The following is a 14,438-nucleotide window of genomic DNA, read 5'->3' as shown; positions in this document are numbered from 1 at the left end:
CAACGTTTTGACAGAGGGTGGTTTACATGAGGAATGAACTTGCTGAGGAAGTGGGAGATGCAGGGACAGTTACAGCGTTTAAATTACATTTCGATGGGTACATGAAAAGAAAGGTTTAGAGGATTATGGGCCAAATACAGGCAAGTGGGACGAGTTCACTTTGAGAATCCATGGATGATTTGGACCAAAGGGTCTGTTTCTGTGCTGTATATCTCTCTGAATCAGAAGTGAAACCAGTAGAATTCTGAAAGGGGTTTGAAAGGATAGATGCAGATAAAATGTGCCTTTGTTGGGGAGGGTCACAGAATCCTGACAATGTGAAAGCAGGCCATTCGGCCCATCTATTCCACATTGGCCCTCCATACTGCATCCCATCCATACACACCCCCTTACTCCATATTTTCCATGGCTAATCCACCCGAACCTGCACATCTCTGGACACTGTGGGTAATTTAGCACTGCCAATCCACCCTAATCTATAATTTACCTTCTCAAGAATGTAATCTAAGTACAGAGCTTTTCTAAGAAAAATGTCAGTCTGACTGGACATTGGGACACAAACAGAATTCACAACTCTCTTCGAAAAGCTCTGCATTTCAATGGCATTCTTGAGAAGGTAATTAAAACCAAACTCTGGGATTAACATACCAAAGAGCAGAAACCCATTCTAAAAGATGAAAGATTTAATCTAAAATTGTTTAATATATCACATTTCCATAATACTTGACTCCTTTGACTATAAATTCCTTGACCATGATCTCATTCTCCACAACCACCTGATGAAGGAGCAGTGCTCCAAAAGATAGTGCTTCCAAACAAATCTGTTGGATTATAACCTGGTGTTGTGTGATTTTTAACTTTGTCCATGGAAACTCATGAGTTGTGGGACTGGTAACAGTTGTCATTTTGTGATCTGTTCCAAGTGAAATTTATCCTCTGCTCAGGCACAGGTGAACAGTCTGTTCTTTGACTTTGGGGATGACCAGGCTGGCAGTTATTAAATGCTTATGTTAACCAGCAGAAGCAAACTGTAGATCAGCAATCGTTACTCTTTAGCCCTGGTAATCCTGTTGGGTCAACAGAGAGAGAGAGGGAGAGGATGTCACATCTAAAGTGCATATAGAAAAGTTGTTTTGCTTGTTCAGTCAGTTGAGTTGGTTCTGCACTCAGATGAGAGTAGATACTGCTTTTAATGGATCATAATTAAACACTATGATGGAACACCTTAATTTCAAGGAACGCTGAAAGGGCAAATTGAGCTGTAACCTTGAAGAGAGATGTTTTTCCATTTCTAACCTTGGATACCCCAACTGAGACATTTTTACTGATAGCTCCATAATCATTTTACTGCTGGATTTTTTTCAGGGCAAATAATTTCTGGGAGAAAATTTCTATCCTGGGAAGACAGGGAAATTTAAAGAAAAGGCTGTTAAAAGCATTTTAACTGTGGCCTCACGAGCTCTCGTGGGACAGTGCATTTGCTATAAACATTTCAGAGAAATTCTGTCTAACTGTTGGACTGAAAGTAGGTTCCCCATTGAATGTTAAACAGCTATTGAGAACATTGCACATTATAAAGTGCATTCCTAAGGAACGGAGGAGGATTGAACTTGCCAACGTGAACCACATTTTGCAGAGAGAGGACATTTCTCAGGATCGAAGAGGTTGATAGAAGTCAACAATTGTCAAATTATTTCATGAAAAGTACAGCTGGTATGGGGAGATGATTGGGGATCACAGAAGAGGAGTATCTGTAATGAGCACATAGAAACAAACCCTTCAGTCCAGGCCAACCAGATATCCTAAAGTAACCTAGTGACCTATTTGCCAGCATTTGGCCCATATCCCTCTGATTCCTTCCTTATTCATGTCCCCATCCAGATGCATTTTTTTTTCTTCAGAGAATACTTGGGTGAGAGCCAAGATATTGCTATTGCTCATCCTTTCCCTTCGTGCTAATTGTAGCTGGAGAAGCCTGAAATCTGAAAAGGATTTCCTGAAAAAAACATTGATTGAAGGTTGGGCTCAGTGATGGATTTTCTAAAGCTTTGCTATTGTAGTTTTCAATTTGCCAAAAAAACTTTCAGTCATTGTTGTCCAAGACAAAGTAGATATTCATTTAAGATATAATTGAGATATATATGTTCTTCACAATGTTTTTCCTTCATTACCAGTGATTGTCTGTCATTGGTACATTGAGCATCATCTTTTTGTGATTCAACAGATATGATTTGAATTGAATTCTGTAAGATGGTTTTGTATTTTATTTAATTTTGTGTTAAAGATTTCCTTTTCATGACTTTATTAAAATATCTTAATGTATTATAATGAAGCAGCTAATTTATTCTGAAATTATTTCAATTAGTTGGTCAATTGCCAAATAATAGCTGCATAACTGTTGTCAATATTAACACCCAGGAAAGCTATTTTGTTTAATATATTTGTAAAGATCTTATCAAAACTATAAAATTGTTTTTCATAGGAAATAAAATTTGCAATGTTTTATTAAATGGTTGAAAGTAACTTTGCACTTAATTGCTCTGTTTGGGATTAAACATTGTGACTTTGAAAGATTATTTTTATCAGAGTTTATGGTGAGTGTATTAACAAACGAATGTTGCCATTTTCTCTTGAATTACCTCAAGCTCAATTTGAAATTCTTGAATGAGTTGAGTAAGGGGTACAAAGTGAATATTTATTGCACTTTGCTGAAATTCTCTGCACTGCCAATGTATTTGATTAAACAAGATATGTATCTCTCTTGATAACTTTGTATTTCTTTGATATTTTATTTGTCAGTGCTAGTGCCCAAACATCCTAAATAAAAACGTTTTGGCATTTGGTGAAGTTGTGAATTTTCAGTCTGTTTCACAATTAAAGACACAACCAATCTAAAGATTAAATACATATAACAACGTCAAAGAGATTGTGATAATAGAAAGTCAACATGTAGAATTGCCAATGAAACATAAACCGTGGCTGCTCTGAATTTGGTACAGACTGAATATCAATTGAAATGATCAGAATTAGTAGACATGATGGCATTGTGCGCAAACTGTGTGTAGTGTGAGTTCAGAATTTTTCTGATCACTTAATTCTGACACATGCAGTGATGGCAGCACCATAATCTGTTTTATTTGTTCATGGACTGTGAGCATCACTGGCAAAGCCGGTATTTTTCATCATCCCTTATTTTCCTTAAATATTGGGTGAGGACAAGATGAGGTTGAGTTGCAAGGTCTATTGGCTTACCCTGTCCCCGACAAAACAGAGACTTTGGCAGGAGAACAAAAATTGGAAGTTTACTTAAATATTGATCCTCTCGTTTATCTCTCTCAAAAGGCAATTGTTTGGTCCATCAAATTTGTAATGGATCTTTTATAGAGTCATAGAGATGTACAGCACAGTATTCTTCCAGTAACAGAGTGACCAGAAGTGTACTCAGTACTCTAGAAGTGGCCTCACCAACATCCTGTACAACCTCAACATGATGGGCCAACTCCTATACGCAGTGGGGGGAACAATAAATGCAATGGTGCTAAATGCCTTCTTAACCACCCTGTCCACCAATGATGCAACTTTCAAAGAACTATGTATCTGAATGCCCCTCCACCTCAATGTTTCTCTGTTTCACAACATGATGCAGGGCCCTACCATTAACTGTACAAGTCCTGCCCTTCCTTGTTTTAAGAAAATGCAAGCCGTCACTTTTATTCATACCTCTCAGCTAACCGACGAAGGAGCAGCGTTCCGAAAGCAAGTGCTTCCAAATAAACCTGTTGGATTATAACCTGGTGTTGTGTGAATTTTAACTTTGTACACCCCAGTCCAATACCAGCTACTCCACATTGTTTCTCGTGAATACAGCCCACATCGCCCAGTGCTGCCAGTAAACTTTAAAATGCTGATGTAACAACACATTACCTGCAGTCCTGAAAAGTTTACAATTTCTAACAATACTAGCTCCTCATTCACTGCTCCATCTGATACACGACATTGGAAACTTCGTGCAGAAGGCTGAAAGAAATGAGCAGCTTTAAAACAAAAACCTCTTGGAGCTCAAAGCTTTTAATGAGAGCTTGAGCCCGGCGATAAGTTCAGGTAACCTTTATTGTGACAACTTTGTTACAGCTTCAGATTCCCCCCAGTAAAAAGGCATGGAAAACGTAGCTGCTTTTTAAACAACTCTGGGTCAATGCGCGCAAACACCATCCCACCTCACTTCCTTTACTATTGGTAACCACCAAGTTGTCCCTTTGTAATTGGATCCTTGGTACAACCTTAATCCAGAGGAAGTGTTGCCTCAGTCAGCAATTTCAACCCAGACCCTGTCTCCATGTAAGATTCTCCCAGCCCATCTGCTGGGGCAGGGTGGTTGGAGAGTTGGGGCAGTAGAGAGTCAACAAGACTGCTGTGGGTTTGGAGTCACCTGTTGGTGAGACCAGGTAAAGGATACAGCTAGGGTGGAACAAGCAGATATCCACAGAGCTGCTTTTGAGGCGATGAGCCAAGAGTTTGGAAATGAGACTAGAACAGTGAGGGGCTTTAAATCGTGATCGAAATGAAGCAGGCACCTGAGGATTAATGTGTTTTATTTCCCAATGCAAGATACTGCTTCACAAAGTTGGGACAATGGAAGAAGCAGTGATGGTGATTATATTTGGCTGTTCACCTTGTGAATGTTCCCATTGCTGCGCATGTCCGTATAACGTCAGAACTCTGCAGCATGGGGGCGCAATGGATGACGTATCTGACTCCACCTACCTGTTTGAAATGCAGCTCACAGCTTCTTCACACACCCCAATTAATCTTTCTCATTGTCCTGAAGCCGGCATACGGTTTGAATTCCTGATCTGCAGGAACGAGACTCTTTTCACTGTCTCGCGTCAGTAAGTGTCCCTGAGAACATCAGAGTCACGTCACAGCGCTGTCAGAGGAGGGGAAGCTGAAATAGCCCCACACGCTGCTCACGGGCACATTTCACTTTCCCCAACTCACCGCCCCAACCACTGCGGCTTCTGAGAGTGGAAAGGGAACAAACACCAAAACCCAGTCTCAGCTTTGTAAATCTTCAGGAAATAAGAAAGCTGTTCATCCCTTTGGATCTTCCATCCTGGCCTGACAGCGTTGATTTTAAATGGCTGTCCAGTCAGTGCCGATTCGTTTTGGCTGAAAAAAATATTCCTTATCTCATCCCAGCATTTCTTGCCACAGAGAACTGTGCGGCAGAGTTCATGTATATATTTCCTTGTATGGTATTTTGTAAATAACATTCGTTTGCGGGTTGTTTGTATAGGGTATTTCAGGTTCATTAGCCGCTGTTTAAGTGTGTTGGTAGGTTTGTGGGCTACCATGATGCTGAGAGGGTTGAGTTGTCTGGACATCATTTCACAGATGTCTTTAATGTAAAGTAATGTGGCTAGGGTTTCTGCACACGTTGTGTCTGCTTGTGTCAATTTGTTGATGTGAAATCGGCACACTGGGTTTATTGGTTCGGCAAAAGTGAGGACTGCAGATGCTGGAAACCAGAGTTTAGATCAGAGTGGTGCTGGAAAAGCACAGCAGGTCAAACAGCTTCCGAGGAGCAGGAAAATCGCCGTTTCGGGCAAAAGCCCTTCATCAGGAATAGAGGCAGGACGCCTCCAGGGTGGAGAGATAAATTGGTGGGGGGGGGGGGGGGGAGCTGAGCAGAAGGTAGCAAAGAGTACAATAGGTGAATGGGGGTGGGGATGGAGGTGGCAGGTCAGAGAGGGGGGTGGAGCGGATAGGTGGTCAGGGAGATTGGCAGGTAGGACAGGTCAGCTGTAAGGTTGGAACTGAGGTAAGGTGGGGGGAGGGGAAATGAGGAAACTGATGAAGTCCACCTTGATGTCCTGGGGGTTGAATGTATCCGAGGCGGAAGATGCGGCGTTCTTCCTCCATGCATCGGGTGGGGAGGGAGCGGCGATGGAGAAGGCCCAGGACCTGCATGTCCTCGGCAGAGTGGTGAGGGGGGGGGGGGGGGGGGTGTTGAAATGTTGGGCCATAAGGCGATGGGGTTGATTGGTGCGGGTGTCCTGGAGATGTTCCCTCAGCGCTGTGACTTGACTCTGCGAGGAGTCTCCAGTCTCCCCAATGTAGAGGAGACCGCATCGGGAGCAATGGATACAAGAAATGATATTGGTGGATGCACAGGTGAAAGCCTTCGAAATACCGCGGCTCAGGTTCGATTTTCGGGCAGGTAAGTCATTTCTAGCAGATCTGACACCATGCATCGACATCTCCCTGGTGGTCTAGTGGTTAGGATTCGGCGCTCTCACCGCCGCGGCCCGGGTTCGATTCCCGGTCAGGGAAGCAATTTTCTGTGGGGTCTGTTGGCGACCCGTTCTTCTTAAATGCGCTGTACTGTTATTGATTGGTCTTCGAAGTTCCTGGGTGCTCCAGTGTGTCGTGTCTCGTTGAAATAGTGTCCTGATTCAGATTTGTTTGTATGTGTAGGGATGATTGCTTCTGTAGTTAAGTTCTTGGTTCGCGTGCGTTGTTTTCCTGTAGACGCTGTTTTGAATTTACCATTGACTGTTCGCTCTGCTGTGACATCGAGAAATGGCACTTTGTTGTTGTTCTCCTCTTTTGTGAATTTTATGCCAGTAAGGAGATTGTTGATGGTGTTGTAGGTTTCCTCTAATTTGTTTCATTTTTTGATGACAAAAGTGTCATCACTGTAGCGGACCCAAAGTTTGGGTTGGATCGTTGGAAGGGCTGTTGGTTTGAGCCTCTGCATTATTGCTTCTGCTAGGAATCCTGACACTGGTGGTTTCATGGGTGTTCCGTTGATTTGTTTGTAGGGCTTGTTACTGAATATGAAGTGGGTGGTAAGGCACAGTTCCACGAGGTGGATAGTGCTATCTTTGCTGATGAAGTTGGTGCTGTGTTTGTGTCTTTGGTTCTTCGAGTAGTGTCTTCAGTTTTCTTTGGTCACGTTGATGTTAATGGATGTGAACAGGGCTGTTATGCCAAAGCACAACATTATTCCATCATCTTCGATCTTGGTGTCTTTGGTGTTCAGGAATTCTTGGATGGAGTAAATGGAGTGGTGTGAATCTTCGACTTGGTGATTTAGTCTTCAATGGAGGCCTTTGACTAGTCTGTATATTGGTGTTCCAAGTAGTGAGACTATGGCCTGAGGGGGGCTCCTGGTTTGAAGAGGAGGAGAACAACAACAAAGTGCCATTCTTAGATGTCACAGTAGAGCGAACAGTCAATGGGGAACTTCAAACTAACGTTGACAGAAAAACAACACACACAAACCAAGTGCGAAACCATAGAAACAATCATCCCAACACCCACAAACGAAGCTGCATCAGGACATTATTTCAACGAGCCACTACACACTGCAGCACAGAGAAACTACGAAGAGCAGAAGAGGAATACGTATATAGTGTAATTAAGGAGAACGGGTACCCAATAAACCCAGTCCGCCGATTTCTCATTGATGCTTCCAAGCTGACTTTCAAAAATTCGGTTTGTCCCTCCATTCTTTCCTGTTTGTTTTTTGTAGGGTTTGTAAGTTTTCACAATCCTCTGACTGAGTATTGGAGTTGTGAAGTTATGTTGTGGCTGTACAGGACATTGGTTAGACCACTTTTGGAATATTGTGTGCAATTCTGGTCTCCCTCCTATCAGAAGCATATTGTGAAATTTGAAAGGGTTCTGAAGCACCAGTGGGTCCACAGAGGGGAAGAGGCCCTTCTGCTCCCCTGAGTGTGAGAAGGCCTTCAGTGATTCCTCTGCCCTGCTGACGTACCAGTTGGTCCACATCAGGGAAGGCCGTTCTCCGGCCCCAAGTGCGAGATGGCCTTCAGCAGTTCTTCCCACCTGCTGAGACACCAGTGGGTCCACACCGAGGAGAGGCCATTCTTCTGCCCAGATGTCACAGTGCAGGAAGGGCTTTGCTCTTTCCTCCGACCTGCTGGCCCATTGGTGGGTCCACATTGGGGAGAGGTCGTTCAGTTGCCCTAAGTGCAGGAAGGCCTTCAGCAATTCCTCAGCCCTGCTGAGGCACCAGTCCGTCCACACCGTGGAGAGGCCCTTCAGCTGGCACGACTGTGGGAAGAGGTTCATGTTTTCCTGCAACTTGCGGAAGCACCAGCGGGGGAACCAGCGCTCCCAGCAATCAGATCCCACCGGTGACGCTGCCTTCGGTCACACCCCAGGACTGAACCTCTGCCAGTTCTGACAGTGGGTGCAGTGGGAGAGTAGGTGGGCTGTTTTTGTTTTCTGCTGGACTGCAAGTGCCTCCCCTACACCCCACAACCACAACCCCATGGTGCCTCAGGGTTAGCACTGCTGCCTCATGGCACCGGAACCCAGGATCAATTCCACCCTAGGGGGTCTGTGTGCAATATATGGAGGGGAGAAAAATGGATCTGAGTAGGTTACTCTTCGGAAGATCAGTGCAGATGTGTTGGGCTGAAGGTCCTGGTTCCACATTGTAGGAGTTCTACGATACAATGAGCTTTGCTTTCAATGGACACTGCTGCTCATTGAGCCCGGGACTGCACATTGCCAATGAAATGTTCCAGAGAAACCTAAGACCGCAAGACCATCGGAGCAGAAGTTAGTCCATTCGGCCCGTCAAGTCTTCTCTGCCATTCTTTAGTGACAAAAGTAGTGCAGATGAGATTAGCTACAATGTGGAAGCAGACCATTTGTCCCAACAAGTCCACACCGACCCTCCGAAGACTAACCCATCCAGACCCGTTTCCCTTTGACTAATGTACCTAACACTATGGGCAATTAAGCATTGCCAATCCACATGACCTGCACATCTTTGGTTTATGGAAGAAAACAGGATCATCCAGAGAAAACCCACGCAGACACTGGGAGAATGTGCAAACTCCTCACAGACAACCACCCAAGGCTGGAATCAAACCTGGGTACACGGCACTATGAGGCTGCAGTGGTAACACTGAGCCACTACATGTTGCAACCCGTAGCAGGCAAGCAGGAGGTTGGGAGAATACAGCAAGCCAGGCAGCACCAGGATGTGGAGTAGTCAGCGTTTTGGTATTAACCCTTCTTCAGGACTGAAACGCTAACTTCTCTATGAGAAACGATTTACGGGAATATTGCTGAGGGTTGGAGGGTTTGAGCTACAGGGAGAGGCTGAATAGGATGGGGCTGTTTTCACTGGAGCATCGGAGGCAGAGGAGTGACCCAATAGAAGTTACAAAATTATGAGGGATATTGACAGGGTAATAGACAAGGTCTTTTCCCTGGGATGGGGGAGTCCAGAACTAGAGGGCATAGGTTTAGAGTAAAAGGCGAAATATATTAAAGGGACAACGTCTTCATGCAGAGGGTGGTATATATATGAAATAAGCTGCCAGCGTATATGAGTCAGGTGCTGTCAAATGGGACTCGATTAATTTAGGATATCAGCTCAGCATGGACAAGTTGGACAGAAGGGTCTGTTTCCATGCTGTACGTGTCTCCGACTACTGGTCCTGAAGTAAGTTTAAAAGAGAGTCCAAGTAAATTTGAATAGTTCAATCTTGTTGAGCTCACCTCCTGAAAAGTTTCAAATGAATCCCTCTGAGAGATACTGTTTAAACATGCTGAGTTGCACAAAGTATCCCATCAAATTCAAAACAAACCCAGAGTTGAAGAAGTCAGAAGTCAGAACACCAAGGGGACCAAAACGGATCACAATATTCCAGGTGCAGCCTCATCAACGTCCTGTATAACTACAACATAACTTGCCAACATCTATACTCAATTCCCTAATTGATGAAGGCCAGTGTGCTGAAACCTTTCTTCACTGCCTTGTGTACCGATGTTATCAGAGATATAGGACCTACTTTAAACTGATCCACAATCCAGCTTCTGGGAGCACAGAAGCAGAGTAGTGCTGCGTGAGTGTGCTGGGCAGATGAACCATAGATCGATGGGTCAAAACCATGTGACGCTATTGCTCAATGTCTCCGTAAGCTGCTTTCATTTACAAAGGTGGTCTGTTCTGTGTCTTGCCTTTGCATCTGCTTCCCAAAGCTTCTTCAGTGGAGGAGTGGCAGCTGGAGCCCAGGAGTTCAACGACCCCCCGGAGCTGAAGGAAGGTTCAAGCTCCAAGAAGCGGGCGGTAAGGCTGGAGGCTGGGTTTGATCAAGGATTGTATTTTTAACTCATTTAAATGGTATCTACTGTATGGGGTTATGGTTTACATTAAAACCAGAGGTTCATATCAGAGTGTTTATATTTAGAAGTGCTAGTTGGAGAATACACTCTCTGGAGGAGCACCTTCTATGATGCTGCATTTCTTGCTTTAATGCACTTCTCCCATTTCTTATCTCCCATCTTGATTTTATATTTTTTGGTCAAATTTAATTTCATATTAATCAGACTTGGTATTCACTGTGTGCTATTAATTTGTTTCTTCGAATATTGTAAGTCAAAATTAATGCTGTAATTTCATTTCTGGTGTCAGAGTTTGACATTGAATGTGCAGATGTGAATTCCAGTAAGCTGTGAAAATACATCAAGAACTTTTAACAAAAACAGCAGTTCACTGATATTCATGGCATTGTCTCATTTGGGAGTGATGATTCAAATCTGACCAACAAACCGTTTCATGCAGTCACCCAATTTAATTAAAATATTCTTTAATTTAATTAAAGAAAATAACTCTGGCAGGCTAAGATTTATGCAATCTATTTATAAGATTATTTCCACTGCGCGCAATATGGTCTCATCCACATTGGGGAAACTGGACGCCAACTAACGGAACGTTTCAGGGAACAACTCTGGGACAATAAAACCAAACGACCGACGGCCCTGTGTCTGAACAGTTTAACTCCCCCGCCCATTCCACCAAGGACATGCAAGCCCTGGATCTCTTACACTGCCAAACTCTTGCAAGCCGACGCTTGTAGGAAAAACGCCTCATCATCTGCCTTGGGACCCTCCAACCACATGGGATCAATATCGATTTCATCAGTTTCCTAATTCCCTCTCCCCTACCTTGTCCAAGATCCAACCTTCCAATTCGACACCAACCTCTTGACCTGTCATACCTGTCCACCTTGCTTCTCACCTATTTGCTCCACCCTCATCTCTGACCTATCACCATCAATCCCTACCTCTATCTATCTATTGCACTCCCAGCTGCCTTCCCTCCAGCCCCACTTCCTTCCCAGTTATCTCTCAGCCCCCTTGGGCCACCCTTTATTCCTGATGAAGAGCTTATGCTCTAAACCAAGACTGTGATGAAGCAACATCCTCAACAAATAGGAAATAGCTCCCAAGTCAGATTTCATTCCCTCTTCTGTTTCCCCATTCTTTCAGAAATAAGAAATGTCTTTTTCACCATTACTTCAGCCAGCTTTAAAGAATCATTTCAACCTGTTTTTCTAACAATTGTGGAGGTGACCAAAAGCAAACATTTCACTCCTCCTCAATGTCCCATTTCTCCTCCTATGAGCCATTTTGTCATGTTGTCTCTGTTACAAGCAGCCGAGTGCACTTGGTTTCTGAATTGAAATTTGGCCGTTGAAGTGAACAGGATTAATATTTATCGATGGCTAGCTGTGTTTGCTCTAACTGTAATTATCCACCAATACGATGTCTTTTGTTCCACCAAAACTGGAAACAATGATCTGTGTTTATATTAGGATGTAGAAAGTCATCCCAGCGATCTTCACGTTATTATAGTTTACTAGAGGCCATAACAGCGTTCTGTGGCAGTTTGATGTGACTAAAACTTGGATGGAAAGAATGTAGATTGATGAGAAGTCGAAATGGCAGAGTCTCTGGCCACAATCGATCTGTCTGGCTTGATTATATGAGTGGCGGCTCTTCAAGAGCAACTTCCACTCCATCACTTCAACCAGCAAGAGGAGATAAGTGTGAACACAACATTCCAACTGTGACATATACGCATTGCTTCGATGTTATTGATCAAAATCCTGGAACTCGCTCCTGAACCTTTATTATAGACCACATCATATTTGTGAAGCAATTTAAGAGGCAGCTCACCACCACTTTTTCAAGGACAGTTTGGAAAGATTTGCTGGCAGAGCCAATGATATTCGCACGATATCGAGGACAGTCTAATCGTATGGATAGATGATTGGCTAACCAATGATGCAGTAGGGATAAGGGGCATGTTCAAGATCGCAACTTGTAACGAGCAATGTGCCACAGGGATCAGGGCTGGGGCCAAATTTATTTACAATATGGATATGAATTACTTCGAAACATGAAGTGAATGTACTATTGCCAAGACTGCAGTAGAGACAGTTGATTGGAATGCAGGTGGTGAGGATGACATGGAGAGGGATATCGACAGGTTAAGCAAATGAGCAAACCCTTGGCAGATGGAATAGAATGTGGGAAAATGAGGTTGTGCACTTTGCCAGCACGAAATGTGCTGAATGTTAAATGGAGAAAGTTGCTGAATAGGAGGATTTGGAAGCATCTATGAACTCTTCATCTAAGTTCAGTGAGTAACAGGGAAGGCAAAAGGGAGATTGGCCTTTAAATAGAGTATAAAAGTGGGGAGGTTATAGTGAACCTCCGCCTGGAGGTTTTGATTGAAAGTGCAGTGAAGATTCAACCAGCTGACAGTGGATCTGAATCACATGTAGATCAGACCAGTTTCGGACAGCAGGAAACCAGATAAGTTTTTAAAACAAACCACAACGATTTCATCATTAGACTCTTAATTCCAGATTTATATTGAATTCAGATTCCACCATATGCCGTGGCAGGTTTTGAACCCAAATCCCCAGAACATTAACTGGCTGAATAGTCTGGTGACAATAAAGTCGGCCATCGCCTCCCCTGAACACATTGGCATATTGTGTTTAGAGGTAACAAAGGAGCGAGAGGTTGCAGCAGCTGCTACGTTGTTGATATTACACAAGGGAACATCAGCACTCTCAGTAATGGCACAAACTGAAGTCAGTGTCCTGTGTCAGAGGTAAGGGCTCGGGAACCATAAAAAATAGGAACAGGAATACGCCATTCAGCCCCTTGAGCCTGCTCCTCCATTCAGTAGGATCGTGGCTGATCTGACATTCCCCACATCCACTTCCATGCCCTTTTCCTGTAACTGTTCATCCCCCGGCTGTTCACGAATCTATCAATCCTTGTTTTAAATGTGACAAGAAGGATGTCAACAGAGTTACTGGGGTTGGAGGGGGTGTCAGGTCGAACTTGGGGACTAAAACAATGGCTTCACCCTTCACAATATTTAACTAAGGGAATGTTTATGGTTATCCAATGCTGGAAATTGGGCAGGCATTCAGATGAAATTATTGGTAAATTATAAATGACAGAGGAGTCGGGAGAGAAGTGGTGTTCAGGCACACTTGGATATCATCAGTATAGATGCCAACACCAGCAGCTACGGTTAAATAAATAAGAACGGAAGACGCTAAAAGCAGACCCTCCCAGAGTATACAGCGATATTGGAGAGGGTCAGTACTGTCGTTAACCCTGATCGAGGCTGTCCGCAGGTCGACGAGGCAATGTTCATCCCTATCACCGTTACAAAGGATGTCAAATATGACCTTGATAAGAACTGTTTCAGGGGTACAAACCAGACTCTAGGGCTTTAAACACAGAATTCTGGAAAAGCTCGGAATGGCTTATTCAACAATGTTACATCCAAACCAACACTTCCATTGGTGCGATAATAATAGAAGTGTTTTGGTTTTTATTTAGATGATTCTCAGCAACACTGAGCGAGAAGCAACAAAATTAACACAAGAAATACTGCAATTCCGACAATATGCCTGCTCCCAATAGGAGGCCACCTGGTGTTCACTTAACTGTCTACAAGACGCAATATTGGAAAGGAATGACCCAGTTCATAGCTATAAGAAGGGAGACACAGACTGCTTGATACAAACATACAATGGGCGGGAGTAGGCCACTCGGCCCTTCGAGCCTGCTGCAACATTCAATAAGATCATGGCTGATCTGAATTCAACCTCAACTCTACATTCCTACACATCCCCGACAATCTGTCATCCACTTGGTTATCAAGAACCTATCTACATCTGCCTTAAAGATTTTGAATTCACTGCCTTTTGAGGAAGACACACAGCCATCAGAAAGAAAAAAAAATCATCCTCATTTTTGTCTTCTACTTTTAAAATATGACCCTCTACTTTCAGATATTAAGATAGGGATACAAACTGCATTCAAATAACTTCTGTGGTACAGTTAACTATCTCAAAGTGCTTCACGTGAACATAATGAGAATTCCTTTAAAAATCACAAGAGTGGAGCACAGATTAGGACAAGTGACCAAAGACTTGGTCAATGGGGCAGGTTTAGGGCAATCTTTTAAACAGGTTCAATTTCCCAAACATCAGAGGACAAAGACGTAAAGGGCAAACACAAAATAGCAAACGATGGGAAGCAACACTGTGAACATAATGTCACAGGATGAGTAA

At 43.5% G+C, this 14,438-nt stretch overlaps 1 protein-coding gene and 1 non-coding gene across 2 annotated transcripts in view; both read left to right on the top strand.

Moving 5' to 3' along the window:
* LOC148144435 (uncharacterized) overlaps positions 1–14,438 on the top strand; it is a 107,205-nt gene that overhangs the window by 45,850 nt on the left and 46,917 nt on the right. The gene's annotated exons all lie outside the window — the stretch shown is intronic.
* On the top strand, positions 6,262–6,333 carry trnae-cuc (transfer RNA glutamic acid (anticodon CUC)). The gene has a single exon. It is a non-coding gene; the product is annotated as a tRNA-Glu (tRNA).

The sequence above is a fragment of the Chiloscyllium plagiosum genome, unplaced genomic scaffold, assembly GCF_037043375.1.
Source record: "Chiloscyllium plagiosum isolate Xiang-an unplaced genomic scaffold, Cpla_swu_hap1 HiC_scaffold_27, whole genome shotgun sequence".
NCBI classification, from domain to species: domain Eukaryota; kingdom Metazoa; phylum Chordata; class Chondrichthyes; order Orectolobiformes; family Hemiscylliidae; genus Chiloscyllium; species Chiloscyllium plagiosum.
The sequence above is the reverse complement of the archived record's forward strand: the minus strand, read 5'-3'. Positions and strand labels throughout refer to the sequence as shown.